Below are 16,834 nucleotides of genomic sequence, written 5' to 3' on the forward strand. Positions count from 1 at the left end.
GTATCGGATCACCGGAAGGGGTTCCGGGCTACCCCCGACAAACTATATGGGCCTTATGGGCCAAGAGGGGAAACACACCAGCCACTAAGGGGCTGGTGCGCCCCCACCATATGGGCTGGCCAAATTGGAGAAGGAAAGGGGAAGGGGGAAAGGAAAAAGGGAATAGGATTCCCCCTTCCCCCTCTTCCCTTCCTACTCCGAATAGGAATAGGAAAGGGGGGAGGCCGAATTGGGAGGTGCCCAAGTAGGATTCCTCCTACTTGGGGCGCCCCCTTGGCTGCCTCTCCTCCCCTCCAACCTATATATATGAGAGGGGGCAGGGGCACCGCTAGAACACACAACAAACATTATTAGCCATGTGCGGCGCCCCCCTCCACAGTTTACAACTCCGGTCATATTCACGTAGTGCTTAGGCGAAGCCCTGCGTGGATCAATTCACCATCACCGTCACAATGCCGTCATGCTGACGGAACTCTCCCTCGACACTTTGCTGGATCAAGAGTTCGAGGGACGTCATTGAGCTGAACGTGTGCAGAACTCGAAGGTGCCGTACATTCGGTGCTTGATCGGACGAAACGAGAAGAAGTTCGACTACATCAACCGCGTTGTCAAATGCTTCCGCTTTCGGTCTACGAGGGTACGTGGACACACTCTCCCCCTCTCGTTGTTATGCATCTCCTAGATAGATCTTGCGTGAGCGTAGGATTTTTTTTAAAAATTGCATGCTACGTTCCCCAACAGTGGCATCCGAGCCAGGTCTATGCGTAGATGATATGCACGGGTAGAACACAAAGAGTTGTGGGCGGTGATCATCATACAGCTTACCACCAATGTCTTATTTTGATTCGGCGGTATTGTTGGATGAAGCGGCCCAGACCAACCTTACATGACCACGTTTGTCATGGAATTGTCACGGCAGATGTCCTCGTGCTAGGACTTAGTCGTGGAGCCATCGCAGCTAGGAAGCTTAAAGGGGTTAAACGGGACAAGGGACACGATGATTATACTGGTTCGGCCCCTTACGGTGAAGGTAAAAGCCTACGTCCAGTTGAGGTGGTATTACTTAGGGTTTCGATGACCAGGGAGCTTAATCGCTAAGCCTGGCTATCGATCTGTTGTCTCTCGTCCTGAACCGCCGCTGGGTCATCCCTTTATATAGAGAGGTTGACGCCCCCGGCGGCTCTCAGAGTTCCGGCCGGCTTATAACAGTGTCCGGCTCGGACTCTTAGCTATTCTTGCCTTACACTACAAGTCTTGCCATAACGGCGGTTCATCACTACGGGCCTTGAGCCGCCTCCGGGTCTTAAGCCCATTACTGACCCGCCTTCCGCAAACTTGGTACTGGGATTCGCGTGATGATCATTATAACGTAACCCGGCCCCTCCTGGGCGGGTGACTCTAATGGTTATATCCTCAACATTAGGCCCCAGATTGATTTGAACCGGTTCACGTCAATCTTCAAAATCTTTCGGCTTCTACTTGTGCAAAAGTTATAACCCGCCATGACGTCATCTTCTGGATTCTTGGTAACCCGCCATGATGTCATCTTCCATTAAATTCATTTTTTTATTCTGTCATATCTCAATGGATCTTATCTTTAATGACCATCCCGAAAATCGAGGCGTTTCTGCGGCAAGATAATCATGTCTTCCGCCTCCTCTTTTCCCGCGCCCATTTACCAGTCGGCCCTTATAAATAGGCCCGGCCCATAGGTCTTTGTCACTCTTCTCGATCCATCGTCTTCCTCCTCTGACGCCCCAGAGCCCGAGCTCCGCCGCCGCCGCCGCGCACCTCGTCTTCACCGACCAAGGCCGCTGCATCAACCTGTCTTGACCAGAAACCTGCGGCGCGCCTCCGCTGCTCATCAGCACCAGTAAGTCCTCGCCGTCCCGTACCTTAGATCCGCATTAGGGCTCGCAAGTTCTCTGTGTTCTTCGTAGTTCATCGCGATTTCTTCACAGTTCCGCCACCGAGGTTCCTTTTGATCCAAAGCGGTACAGACTCCCCGCGGTAGTAGTTTCTCACCCATTTTTATGCTAGTAGATCCCTTTTGTCCGCAAAAGACCTCATTTAGAGCTTATGAACTTCTCTGTATCAGTTTTTAGGTCTTGAAATTTTTCCTTTCCAGACGATCGTTTGATCCAAAATAATCCCTGCAATCTGTGAAACTTGTTTGTGCAACACTTAGGCAAAAAACTGCATCTGTTAGCTATGGCGGCTCATATCGCCGGCTCAAAAGAGGCCATGCCTTGTGAAATTTCCGGCTCATTCATAATAGAGTTTTAAACAACTTGAATTACTTATGATATCCACAGCGGCTTAGATAACCCGACACAATTAGCCATATATTATTAGGCCCCTTCATAAGCTGCCATCGTGAATACTGAACTGAGATCTTCCTCCGGCTTAAATTTGAACCGGAAATTTTCTTTTGTCATAGGCTTCCGTCTTTCACAATGCCGCCCAAGGCTCCCAAGGCGCCCATTACGTGCAACTGGGTGAGATCCAACGTTACTGATAATACCTTAAATGACTTCGTGAAAACGGGTTACCTGCCTAAGAAGGAGGTCATGTCCTATCGTGCCCCTGACCCGTCCGAAGAAAGACCTCAACCAAGAGACGGAGAGGTTGTTATATTTGCTGATCACATGAGCCGGGGTTTTGCACCTCCCGGCTCAAAATTCTTCAGAGATGTTCTGCACTTTTTCGATCTGCGACCTCAAGACATTGGACCCAATTCCGTGTCGAACATTTGTAACTTCCAAGTGTTCTGTGAGGTGTACCTTGGAGAAGAGCCCAGCCTACTGCTCTTTAGGGAGCTGTTTTATCTGAACCGCCAGAACGAGTGTGCCAACGGGCCTAGCTTGGAACTTGGCGGAATCTCAATTCAACGACGGAGAGATTGTCTCTTTCCTTATGCTGAGCCGCCAAGCCACCCAAAGGACTGGAACCAGACATGGTTCTACTGCCAGGATACTTCTCCGGCTGATGAGAACCCTCTGCCCGGCTTTCGTGCCCTGCGTCTGGAGTCAAATCACCCCCTGCCAGACAAATTATCTCAAGCTGAGCGTCAACCACTTATCCCCACCATCAACAAAATCAAAGCTCTTCTGGGAAACGGCCTTAACGGCGTTGATCTGGTCCGGGTCTGGATTGCTTGGCGGGTGATTCCTCTAAGCCGCCGCCCCGGCTTAATGTGTGATTACACGGGCCGGAAGGATGATCCTCTTTGGCACAGCCCCAACGAATTACCTGAGGACATCGTTGATGACATGACCAAGTCCCTTCTGAACGAGAGCTTAGCAGATTGCGGGAGGACAGGCTTAAGTCCCTTCTGCAAAGCTAACCCGGCTCCGGCGGTAAGCTACTGATCTGAACACCTTACTTTCCATTCTAACAATTTTCGTCTTAACTTCAAGAAACCTTTGTTGTATTTTTCAGGCTAATGATAAATTCTGGAAGGTCAGGTATGACCATGAGGCTGCTAAAAAAGCCAGGAAGGTTAAAAAAGCCACCAGGAGAGCCGCTCCCCACAAGAAGGGGAGTAAGCCTAGCGCCTCAGACCTGCTTCAGCTGGATGACACCTCCGAGTCAGAGGTAGCCCTTGATTCTTTAGGCTCTTCTTTTGTTTTTTGTTTGTTTTTAACCACCTTATTGACACTGATTATCAGCAGGAGGATACCGGAGCGAGTAACCCGGTGATTGAAGAGGTAACTATACTTTCCTCCGACTCGGAGCCCTTGCCAAGGCTGAAAGTCCGAAGAGTAACCCGAAAAGTAAGATTTTCACATCCTTTAGCTTATCAAGATCCTCAATTTCTTTTGAAGCGACAGATTCATGAGAGCCGGAGGCAAACCCGGACCAACAAGGATGCAGACCTCTCCTCCGGCTTACCTGAAGCATCAAGGAAGCGCCGGACCGAGGTTATCTCCAACTTATATCCTTTTCACCCTTTGGCGGGCGTCACTCGTCAACCACTCAATTCTTCTGATTCAAACTATCAGGAAACTTCACCTTCCTCCGGGGACTCCATGCAATCTAACTTGCCGGCTTTCAAGACCGCACCCGGGTAATAATGATCAGCTTGTTTTGTGCCTATCTTACTCATGTTTTTGCACTAACCTTTTGACTTTCAGTGCACAAGCAAAGCTCAGCAAGAAGGCAAAGAAAAGTAAACCGGTCGAAGAGCCGGTCTTAACTGAACCGGAGGCTTCTACTCATGAGCCGTCGTCTGCCTCAGCTCCTGAAACCACTGTTCCAACCGAAGAACAAGCCATGGAGGGTTCTGATAACCCGGAGATCCCCAGCCCAGCTCAACCGGCCGATGACCCGGACGTTGTAATCACCCGGACAGAGTTTGTCGAGCCGGGAAGACCCACTGTGTTGGCTAGATGCTCTGCCAAGGAAGAACTCTGGAGCGCCACAGGGCCAGGCTGGATATCACTGGCTATGCTAACTTGAGCATTGGAGATATTGTCGCTGGTTATATTGGTCAAGTGCACAACAGCCGAGACCTGGAAATTGACATGGTGAAGCAGATACAACAAAAATCTGAGGTACAACTCTCTTGCTTACTCCATAGTCATCCTTACCATGCTAGCCCCCAAGTCTATTACTTATGATAGAATATGTTGTAGACTTAATACCGGCTTAATAACTACTGCAAGAAAAACCGGCTTTACCTGGTACCACTCAAAGGCCGGCTTAAACCGCATAGTTCACCTGATTCTTTCCTTATTTTAACCAAGTAGTTGAGCAACTTGACACATTAGCCCCCAAGTGCCAAGTACCTTTGCCTGCAAAGTGCTTGGGACTTTATTTGCATGAACCGGCACTGTAAATAGAGCTTCTCAGCCTACATTAGCCCCCAAGTGCCAAGTGTCCTTGCTTGCAAAGTGCTTGGGACTTTAATGTTGCATGATAATCACTCAAACTGTAACCCGGAATTTGTACAGGCTGCCTGCAAGAAATTTGAATCGGAAATCTCTGATCTGAAGAACCGCCTGAAGACTCAGGAAAATGAGACCCAGAAGGCCAATGCCAAATTTGAGTTCAGTGTCTCTGCACAAGAAAAACTGAAGAAAAAATTTGAAACAGAAAGAAAAGCCTGGGCCGATGAGAAGACTGCCTTGCTCAGCCGGGCCGAACAAGCGGAGGCCACTCTTAATGAGAGAACTGCCGAGCTGTCCGGCTTAAAACGCCATGTCTCCCAGATGGTCTCCGCAATCTTTGGTAAATTTCTAATCAGCTTACATCATTTAGTTCCCAGAAACATCTCAATTGCCAACAGTTCACTTGACTTTGTAATGCAGGTCCCAGGAGTTCCAACCTCAACCAGAACGTGCTGACCAAGTTGAAGGCGGTTTACACTTTGGTGGAGCAACTTTACACCGGGTCACAACGTGCTTTAGCCGTTGTGGCTCTGTCCAATGAAGTTCCCACTCACCTGGCAGATGTACTCAGGCGGCTTGCCGTACTTCCTCAGCGCTTCCAAGAACTGAGACGGGCTTCTGCGAGAGCCGGAGCTATAGCTGCTCTGAGCCGGGCCAAGGCGTTTCTACCGGAGCTAGACCCGGCCGACATCGCTCTTGGATACCCCAGCCTGAAGGAAGACGGCACCCCCTTTGACCAGAAAGACTTTGCCGCCTGTGTGAAGAGCGTACGCCCGGTGGCCACCTTGATTGGGAATGATACAGACCTTACCAAGTATCAACCAGGCTATGACGCGGAAACTTAGAGGATCCCAACTCCACGCTATGAAGCAGTCAGCCTGATCCCTCCGACTCGTAAGCATACCTTCGCCCCAGAAGTTGACCCGGCCGGGTTAATTGATGATGAGGCTCAATTTGAAGCCTTGAGTGGCATTGATTGGAAATCATCAACCTTCCAGGTCATGGAAACAGCCGGAGGAGCGGAGAGGGATGAGCCGGGAGCTTCAACCCAACAAGCACCTTGATTTCTTAGGCGGCTCATGGGTACGCCTTAAAAACAATGCCTCACCTTTTGGACTCGGGGAGTCATGTAATAGAGTAGGACAAACACTTAATTTTGTCGTGCCATCGTGCACGTGTGCAGCGCTTACCTCCGTTGAAGCTGCTCTTTTATATTCCTCCGGGTTATGTTTGATCATTTACTTTCCTTAAGCTTAAAGAGCTATCTTTAATTGTCCTGCATAGGAAAACAAATCATAAGTCTTTAGGCGGCTTACTGCATGGAGAGTCATATATTTTACATATAACCCGGAATATGAATCAAGGTCATAAAAGACCGGCTCTCAATTATGTCTTCAAGATAACCATAATAGCATACCTGTAAGCCTTCAAGTACACTTCCGGCTTATGTAACCCAAATAATGAGGTTGAGAACTCAACTCCGGTTCACCAGCACCCATAAAGCTTATTGTGTGCTCTCAACTTTATTAATCAAAGTTAAACCATTGGAGTAAGAACCATCCGTGCAGACTTTTGATATGATCAAAAGAACTTGTTGCAAACCAAAAGATCAAAAATTTAGGGGCTTATGATTCGAATACGACCATAGAACCGTTCCAAAGGGGTTAAGCTAAGATTCGAATGCGATCATATAGCCCCCAGTGGCTTTGGCGTTGCCGATCAAGAGGGTACCGACAGCTATGTTCTCTTAGGTTCGAATACGACCTATGTTTGAACAGGAAGCCCCCAAATGACCTTGAGAGTTGTTTAACGACGCTGATTCGAATACGATCCACGCCGGTTCCCAAAGGGGGTTGAGCTATGATTCAAATATGATCAAGAAAAACTCCCCAATGAGCTCGGCAATTTGCCAATCAAATGGGTATCGACAGCTATGTTCTCTTTGGTTCGAATACGACCTATGTTTGAACAGGAAGCCCCCAAGTGATCATATTGTTAACGGCTAGATTTGAATACGATCATAAGCCGGATCAACCTCCAAGTGACCATGTAATGTTGTAATGGAAATAACAATAACACATTTACCTTTGGAGGAAAAAAGGACAGAGGTCCTGCTTTATTATTTATCATAATATATACATGGCTATAGAAATATGTACATTATGAGAGCCGGTGGCTCAAGTGTAATAAGGCCGAAGCTGAGCTATGTTCCACGGCCGACGGCTCTCTTCCTCCGACTTACGTGAATCTTTGTGCTCCCGAACATCGATAAGGTAGTATGATCCGTTGTGCAAGGTCTTGCTGACCACAAAGGGCCCTTCCCAAGGCGGGGATAACTTGTGCGCATCTGTTTGACCTTGGATAAGCCGGAGCACCAGATCACCTTCCTGGAAGACCCTGGACTTAACCCGGCGGCTATGATAGCGGCGCAGGTCTTGTTGGTAAATCGCCGAGCGAGCTACTGCCACATCACGTTGTTCATCCAACAAGTCAAGAGCATCTTGACGCGCTTGCTCATTATCCGCCTCAACATAAGCCGCCACTCGAGGCGAGTCATGACGGATGTCGCTAGGGAGGACCGCCTCCGCTCCATAAACCATGAAGAAAGGCGTGTAACCCGTAGACCTGTTAGGAGTAGTATTGATGCTCCATAACACGGAGGGTAATTCCTCCACCCAACAACCCGGCGTCCGTTGCAAAGGGACCAAAATCCGGGGCTTGATGCCCTTCAGGATTTCCTGATTGGCTCTCTCAGCTTGACCGTTGGATTGAGGGTGAGCCACTGATGAAACATCAAGCCGAATATGCTCTCGTTGACAAAACTCCTCCATGGCGCCTTTAGATAGATTGGTACCATTGTCAGTTATAATGCTGTGTGGAAAACCAAAGCGAAATATCACCCTTTTCATGAACTGAACCGCTGTGGCTGCGTCACACTTACTAACTGGCTCTGCTTCAACCCACTTTGTGAACTTGTCGACCGCCACCAAGAGGTGGGTCTTCTTATCCTTGGACCTTTTAAAAGGCCCAACCATATCAAGCCCCCAGACCGCAAATGGCCAAGTGATTGGAATCATCCTCAACTCCTGAGCCGGCACATGAGCCCGTCGCGAGAACCTCTGACAACCGTCACATTTACTGACCAAGTCCTCTGCATCAGCATGAGCCGTCAGCCAATAAAAACCATGACGAAAAGCCTTGGCCACAAGGGATTTTGAGCCGGCATGATGGCCACAATCCCCCTCGTGAATCTCACGTAAAATTTCTTGACCTTCCTCAGGGGAAACACAACGTTGGAAAGTTCCAGTGACACTGCGACGATGCAGCTCGCCATTGATAATTATCATTGACTTAGACCGCCGGGTTATTTGTCTGGCCAAAGTTTCATCTTCAGGCAATTCTCCTCGGGTCATGTAAGCCAAGTATGGTACAGTCCAATCTGGGATAATGTGGAGAGCCGCCACCAACTGCGCTTCCGGGTCAGGAACAGCAAGTCTTCCTCTGTAGGCAACTTAACAGAAGGGTTATGCAGAATGTCCAAGAAAGTATTAGGTGACACCGGCTTTCGCTGAGAGCCCAGCCGGCTTAACGCATCAGCCGCCTCGTTCTTCCTGCGATCGATGTGCTCTACTTGGTAACCCTGAAAATGTCCAGCAATGGCATCAACTTTGCGGCGATAAGCCGCCATGAGGGGGTCCTTGGAATCCCACTTGCCTGATACTTGTTGGGCCACCAAATCTGAGTCACCAAAGCATCTTACCCGGCTTAAGCTCATCTCCTTAGCCATCCGAAGACCATGGAGCAAGGCCTCGTACTCAGCTGCATTGTTAGTGCAGGGAAACATCAACCGTAGCACATAGCAAAACTTGTCACCTCGAGGGGAAGTTAATACAACTCCAGCCCCCGAGCCCTCCAATTGCCTAGACCCGTCGAAGTGAATAGTCCAGTATGTATTATCCGGTTTCTCTTCAGGCACCTGCAACTCTGTCCAATCGTTGATGAAATCCACCAATGCTTGAGATTTGATAGCAGTGCGTGGCACGTACTTTAGACCATGAGGCCCAAGCTCTATAGCCCACTTAGTAACTCTTCCTGTGGCTTCTCTGTTTTGGATGATATCTCCTAGGGGAGCAGAACTAACCACAGTGATAGGGTGACCCTGGAAATAATGCTTAAGCTTCCGGCTTGCCATGAATACCCCATACACAAGCTTCTGCCAATGTGGATACCGTTGTTTGGACTCAATGAGTACTTCGCTGACATAGTAAACCGGCCGCTGAACCGGATACTCCTTACCCACTTCCTTACGCTCCACCACCACAGCCACACTGACGGCTCGTGTGTTAGCGGCTACATACAGCAATAAGGGCTCCTTGTCAACAGGAGCAGCAAGGACTGGGGGCTCAGCCAGCTGTCTCTTCAAATCCTCAAAAGCTGCATTAGCAGCATCATTCCAGATAAAGTCATCTGTTTTCTTCATCATCTGGTACAGTGGCATGGCCTTTTCACCCAAACGGCTTATAAACCGGCTCAAAGCAGCGATGCGACCCGCCAGACGCTGGACGTCGTTTATGCACACCGGCTTAGCCAGAGAGGTGATTGCCTTGATCTTTTCCGGGTTAGCTTCAATGCCTCTCTGAGAAACCAGAAAACCCAAGAGCTTGCCTGCGGGAACACCAAAAACACACTTGGCCGGGTTAAGCATCATCTTGTAAACCCGGAGATTATCAAAGGTTTCTCTCAGGTCATCTATCAAGGTCTCCTTCTCCCTGGATTTAACCATGATATCATCCACATAGGCATGAACGTTGCGCCCAATCTGGTTATGAAGACAATTCTGCACGCAACGCTGGTAAGTCGCCTGTGCACTCTTGAGCCCGAAAGGCATAGACACATAACAGAAGGCTCCAAAGGGAGTGATGAACGATGTCTTCTCCTGGTCCTTAACTGCCATTTTAATCTGATGGTATCCAGAATAAGCATCCAAAAAACTTAGACGCTCACAACCCGCCGTAGCATCAATAATTTGATCAATACGGGGGAGAGCAAAAGGATCAGCCGGACAAGCCTTGTTTAAATCCGTATAATCCACACACATCCGCCAGGTGCCGTTCTTCTTGAGCACGAGCACCGGGTTAGCTAACCATTCTGGATGAAAAACTTCAACAATAAACCCGGCCGCCAAGAGCCGGGCTACCTCCTCACCAATGGCTTTCCGCCTCTCCTCATTAAACCGCCGGAGGAATTGCCTGACCGGCTTAAATTTCGGATCAATATTGAGAGTGTGCTCAGCGAGTTCTCTAGGTACACCCGGCATGTCAGAAGGTTTCCATGCAAAGATGTCCCTGTTCTCACGGATGAACTCGATGAGCACGCCTTCCTATTTCGGATCCAGATTGGCACTGATGCTGAACTGCTGAGATGAGTCACCTGGAACAAAATCAACAAGTTTAGTCTCATCAGCTGATTTAAATTTCATCACCGGCTCATGCTCCGTGGTTGGCTTTTTCAAAGACGTCATATCTGCCGGGTCAACATTGTCCTTTTGGAACAATTCTTTATTTTCTTGTTGGTTCCTTCTTTATTATTTATTCCAAGTTTTTGTAAAACTTCAACTCCTCTGTTGCACAAACAGATTCCGCGTAAGCCGCGTCACCTTCCTCACACTCCAAGGCTATCTTTCGGCTGCCATGAACCGTAATGGTCCCATTGTGACCCGGCATCTTGAGCTGCAAATACACGTAACACGGCCGTGCCATGAACTTGGCGTAAGCCGGCCGCCCAAATAAAGCATGGTACGGACTTCTTATCTTAACCACCTCAAAGGTTAGTTTTTCCGCCCTATAGTTGTACTCATCTCCAAAGGCCACTTCCAGCTCGATCTTACCGACCGGATACGCCGACTTACCGGGCACCACCCAATGGAAAATAGTATTAGACTGGCTGAGGTTCTTATCAGTTAATCCCATACGACGGAAGGTCTCATAATAGAGGATGTTGATGCTACTGCCTCCGTCCATGAGCACCTTAGTGAATTTATACCCCCCGACCTGAGGAGCCACCACCAAGGCCAGGTGACCCGGATTATCAACCCGGGAGGATGATCTTCCCTACTCCACACAATAGGCTGCTCAGACCATCTTAAATAGCGTGGAACCGCCGGCTCAACAGCATTCACAGCCCTCTTATGAAGCTTCTGGTCTCGCTTGCACAGACTGGTGGTAAACACATGGTACTGTCCACCATTGAGCTGCTTTGGATTGGTCTGGTATCCCCCCTGCTGCTGCTGCTGATTACCCTGGCCAGATTGCTGATTAAAGCCCCCTTGAACATTCTGAGAATTGGAATTTGAGCCGCCACCCGGGCCATGAAAGCCGCCGGCGCCTGAGCCGCCGCCCGGGCCATTGAAAGAATTGGAATTTTTAAAGGCCTTCATGATTGCGCAGTCCTTCCATAGATGAGTGGCCGGCTTTTCCCTAGAGCCATGCCTTGGGCAAGGCTCATTCAACAACTGCTCAAGCGTCGGGCCTGACCCGCCGGCTCGGGGAGGTGGTCTCCCCTTGCGCCGGTGGTTGTTACCCTGTGAATTGGCGCTGGCCACAAATTCCATACTGCCATCAGCCTTATGCTTGTTACCTCCCTGGTTCGCCGGGTTATGCTGGGGGCCCTTGCCATTGCCATTCCGTTTTCCCTTCCATGTCCTTTCATCATCCGACGCGGGATCCTTGGTACTATCAGAGTCGGCGTACTTGACCAGAGCCGCCATCAGCGTACCCATATCATTGCAATCGCGCTTGAGCCGCCCGAGCTTCATCTTCAGGGGCGCAAAACGACAATTCTGCTCCAACATTAAGACTGCAGAGCCGGCATCCATCTTATCAGATGAATGTATTATCTCTTTGACCCAGCGAACCCAATGGGTTGTAGACTCACCCTCCTGCTGCTTGCAGTTAGTCAAATCCACAATTGACATAGATTGCCTACATGTATCTTTGAAGTTCTGGATGAACCGGGCTTTTAGCTCCGCCCATGACCCGATAGAATTAGGCGGCAGTCCTTTCAACCAAGTGCGGGCGGTCCCATCTAACATCATGGTGAAGTACTTGGCCATTGCCGCTTCACTGACCTCCAGCAACTCCATAGCCATCTCGTAACTCTCGATCCATGCTCCGGGTTGTAAATCAGCCGTGTAATTAGGCACCTTCCTAGGCCCTTTGAAATCCTTGGGCAGACGTTCATTACGGAGAGCCGGCACCAGACAAGGAACACCTCCAGTCCTCGTAGGTATACCCGCATCGATAGAAGCCGTCGGATAAGCCGGGAGTGGCTGGTAAGCCGTCAACTGAGGCACCTGCTCTGCCTCTTGCCGTGCTCTGTCTTGGTCTATCACGTTAAAGGATCCATTATGAGCCAGGCCGTGGCCCGCTGGCAAGTCACGGCGCCGGACGTTGCTTGAGCCGGTCGCTGAGACCATGTGTCTGCTGTAACTTGGGCTCCGGCCTGGACGAGGGGTTGAATGAATCCTGTCCTGGCTATATAAATATGCCTCCTGTTGCGCCAGAGCCGTCTGAAGAAGTTCTCTGACCCGGCGGGTTTCGACTGCCGTTGGAGAGTCGCCATCGATTGGGAGAGCCGCCAGTCGCGCCGCCGCGGCGACCATGTTTTCCAACGGGTTGGCATAATGACCCGGTGGTATTGGCACGTACTGAGGCGGGGCAGTGTTCACCCGGGGAGGCCCCATCACTTGGGGCTGAATTGGCGTTCCAGCCCCGGGCGCCGTGATCTCTGGCGGGTTACTGGGCCCTACACCAGGCGTGTTGAAGAGGTTTCGAGGATCGTAAACCGGAGGGAGTCGAGATTGAGCCTTTTGATGCCTCCTTCTCATGATCTCATTGGACGTGTTCTGATCCATCGTGAGCCGGAAAGACTGCGCCTGAATCAGCTGAGTCTGGGCGTCGAGAGCCGCCCTCTCTGCAGCCATCCTGATCCCTTCCGCCGCCAGATCCTCCTTGGCTTTTGCTAGATCCAGCTTTAACTGTGCCACCTCCGCGTCATGCTGAGTTTGATCCGCTGGGGCGACCGTAGCGGTTAACAGAGCCGTCATCTTGTCTGTGAGATCCATCAGCACCTGAGCCGGCGAGTGCACCGGGCTTCCTGCCCCGGCGGCGGGGTTTTGAATAGGTTGTGCGCCGGCCATAAAGATACCAACCCGGCTTGGCGGCTCAAAGGGGTCCGGAATACTGTCGCCATCGGAACAATCCCTGGGCCTGCCATCTTGAAGTTGGTATAACGAGTCAGTCTCCTCTGTGGATGACTCGCCGTCAGAGCGAGCGGCCGTCTCATCGCCAGATCCAGATCCTTCAGAGAGTCCTCCATGGACGCATCCCACGGAAGCACGCTTCAAGGCAGGCAGAGTCCGGGCGGGTCGTGCACGCTGAGCCGTCTCGATGAGATCGGCGCAGAGGTCCGGCTCAGGGCCCGGCTCACCAATCTTGCCAATGAAGACATGGATTCCGCCGAAGGGGACCCGATACCCGTACTCGATTGAGCCGACGTCGGGGCCCTAGTTTGCATCGTCGATGTAGAGCTTGCCGCGACGACTCTTGGTCATCCGGCCCACAGCGTATCCCTTGAGCCCTTCGAAGCTGCCCTTCAAGAACTCAAATCCACCGTGCGCTGGCCCCACGGTGGGCGCCAACTGTCGTGGAATTGTCACGGCAGATGTCCTCGTGCTAGGACTTAGTCGTGGAGCCATCGCAGCTAGGAAGCTTAAAGGGGTTAAACGGGACAAGGGACACGATGATTATACTGGTTCGGCCCCTTACGGTGAAGGTAAAAGCCTACGTCCAGTTGAGGTGGTATTACTTAGGGTTTCGATGACCAGGGAGCTTAATCGCTAAGCCTGGCTATCGATCTGTTGTCTCTCGTCCTGAACCGCCGCCGGGTCGTCCTTTTATATAGAGAGGTTGACGCCCCCGGCGGCTCTCAGAGTTCCGGCCGGCTTATAACAGTGTCCGGCTCGGACTCTTAGCTATTCTTGCCTTACACTACAAGTCTTGCCATAACGGCGGTTCATCACTACGGGCCTTGAGCCACCTCCGGGTCTTAAGCCCATTACTGACCCGCCTTCCGCAAACTTGGTACTGGGCTTCGCGTGATGATCATTATAACGTAACCCGGCCCCTCCTGGGCGGGTGACTCTAATGGTTATATCCTCAACAACGTTCATGAGACCGGTTCCACCGACAGACATGCAACTAGTTTTGCATAAGGGTGGCTGGCGGGTGTCTGTTTCTCCAACTTTAGTTGAATCGAATTTGACTGCGGCCGGTCCTTGTTGAAGGTTAAAACAGCAAACTTCATAAATCACCGTTGTGGTTTTGATGCGTAGGTAAGAACGGTTCTTGCTAGAAGCCCGTAGCAGCCACGTAAAACTTGCAACAACAAAGTAGAGGACGTCTAACTTGTTTTTGCAGGGCATGTTGTGATGTGATATGGTCAAGACATGATGTGATATACGTTGTTGTATGAGATGATCATGTTTTGTAAAAGTTATCGGCAATTGGCAGGAGCCTTATGGTTGTCGCTTTATTGTATGAAATGAAAACGCCATGTAATTGCTTTACTTTATCACTATGCGTTAGCGATAGTTGTAGAAGCAATAGTTGGCGAGACGACCACGACGCTACGATGGAGATCAAGGTGTCAAGCCGGTGACGATGGAGATCATGACGGTGCGTTGGAGATGGATATCAAAGGCACAAGATGATGATGGCCATATCATGTCACATATTTTGATTGCATGTGATGTTTATCTTTTTATGCATCTTATTTTGCTTAGTACGGCGGTAGCATTATAAGATGATTCCTTACTAAAATTTCAAGGTATAAGTGTTCTCCCTAAGTATGCACTGTTGCGACAGTTCTTCGTGCTGAGACACCACGTGATGATCGGGTGTGATAAGCTCTACGTTCACATACAACGGGTGCAAGACAGTTTTGCACATGCGGAATACTCGGGTTAAACTTGACGAGCCTAGCATGTACAAACATGGCCTCGGAATACTAGAGACCGAAAGGTCGAACGTGAATCATATAGTAGATATGATCAACATAGAGATGTTCACCATTGAAGACTACTCCATCTCACGTGATGATCGGACATGGTTTAGTTGATATGGATCACGTGATCATTTAGATGATTCGAGGGATGTCTATCTAAGTGGGATTTCTTAAGTAATTTGATTAATTGAACTTAATTTATCATGAACTTAGTCCTGATAGTATTTGCATATCTATGTTGTAGATCAATACTCGTGTATAGCTCTCCTGTTTTATTTTTGATATGTTCCTAGAGAAAACTAAGTTGGAAGATGATAGTAGCAATGATGCGGACTGGGTCCGTGATCTGAGGATTATCCTCATTGCTGCACAGAAGAATTATGTCCTTGATGCACCACTAGGTGACGAACCTGTTGCAGGAGCAGATGCAGATGTTATGAACATTTTGCAAGCTCGGTATGATGACTACTTGATAGTTTAGTGCACCATGCTTTACGGCTTAGAACCAGGACTTCAAAAATGTTTTGAAACGCCACGGAGCATATGAGATGTTCCAAGAGTTGAAATTGGTATTTCAGACTCATGCCCGTGTCGAGAGGTATGAGACCTCTGACAAGTACTTTGCCTACAAGATGGAGAAGAATAGCTCAGCCAGTGAGCATGTACTCAGAATGTCTGGGTACTACAATCGCTTGAATCAAGTGGGAGTTAATCTTCCAGATAAGATAGTGATTGACAGAATTCTCTAGTCACTATCACGAAGCTACTAGAACTTTGTGATGAACTATAATTTTCAAGGGATGACGAAAATGATTCCTGAGCTCTTCGCGATGCTGAAATCGGCGAAGGTAGAAATCAAGAAAGAGCATCAAGTTTTGATGATTAACAAGACCACTAGTTTCAAGAAAAAGGGAAAGGGAAAGAAAGGGAACTTCAAGAAGAATGGCAAGCAAGTTTCCACTCCCATGAAGAAGCCCAAAGCTAGGCCCAAGCCTGAAACTGAGTGCTTCTACTGCAAAGGAAATGGTCACTGGAAGTGGAACTGCCCTAGATACTCGGCGGATAAGAAGGATGGCAAAGTGAACAAAGGTATATTTGATATACATGTTATTGATGTGTACTTTACTAGTGTTCATAGTAACCCCTGGGTATTTGATACCGGTTCAGTTGCTAGGATTAGTAACTCAAAATAGGAGTTGCAAAATGAACAGAGACTAGTTAAGGGCAAGGTGATGATGTGTGTTGGAAGTGATTCCAAGGTTGATAAGATCACCATCACACACTCCCTATACCTTCGGGATTAGTGTTGAACCTAAATAAATGTTATTTGGTGTTTGCGTTGAGCATAAATATGATTTGATCATGTTTATTGCAATAGGTTATTCATTTAAGTCAGAGAATAATTGTTGTTCTATTTACATGAATAAAACCTTCTATGGTCATACACCCAATGTGAATGGTTTATTGAATCTCAATCGTAATGATACACATATTAATAATATTGATGCCAAAAGATGCAAAGTTGATAATGATAGCGCAACATATTTGTGGCACTGCCCTTTAGGTCATATTGGTGTAAAGCGCATGAAGAAACTCCATGCGGATGGACTTTTGGAGTCACTTGATTATGTATCATTTCATGCTTGCAAACCATGCCTCATGGGCAAGATGACTAAGACTCCGTTCTCCGGAACAATGGAGCGAACCACTGACTTATTGGAAATACTACATACCGATGTATGCAGTCCGATGAATGTTGAGGCTTGCGGCAGGTACCATTATTTTCTAACCTTCACAGATGATTTAGCAGATATGGGTATATCTACTTAATGAAACACAAGTCTGGAACATTTGAAAAGTTCAAAGAATTTCAGAGTGAA

Source organism: Aegilops tauschii, chromosome 3, assembly GCF_002575655.3.
Source record: "Aegilops tauschii subsp. strangulata cultivar AL8/78 chromosome 3, Aet v6.0, whole genome shotgun sequence".
Taxonomy (NCBI): Eukaryota; Viridiplantae; Streptophyta; class Magnoliopsida; order Poales; family Poaceae; genus Aegilops; species Aegilops tauschii.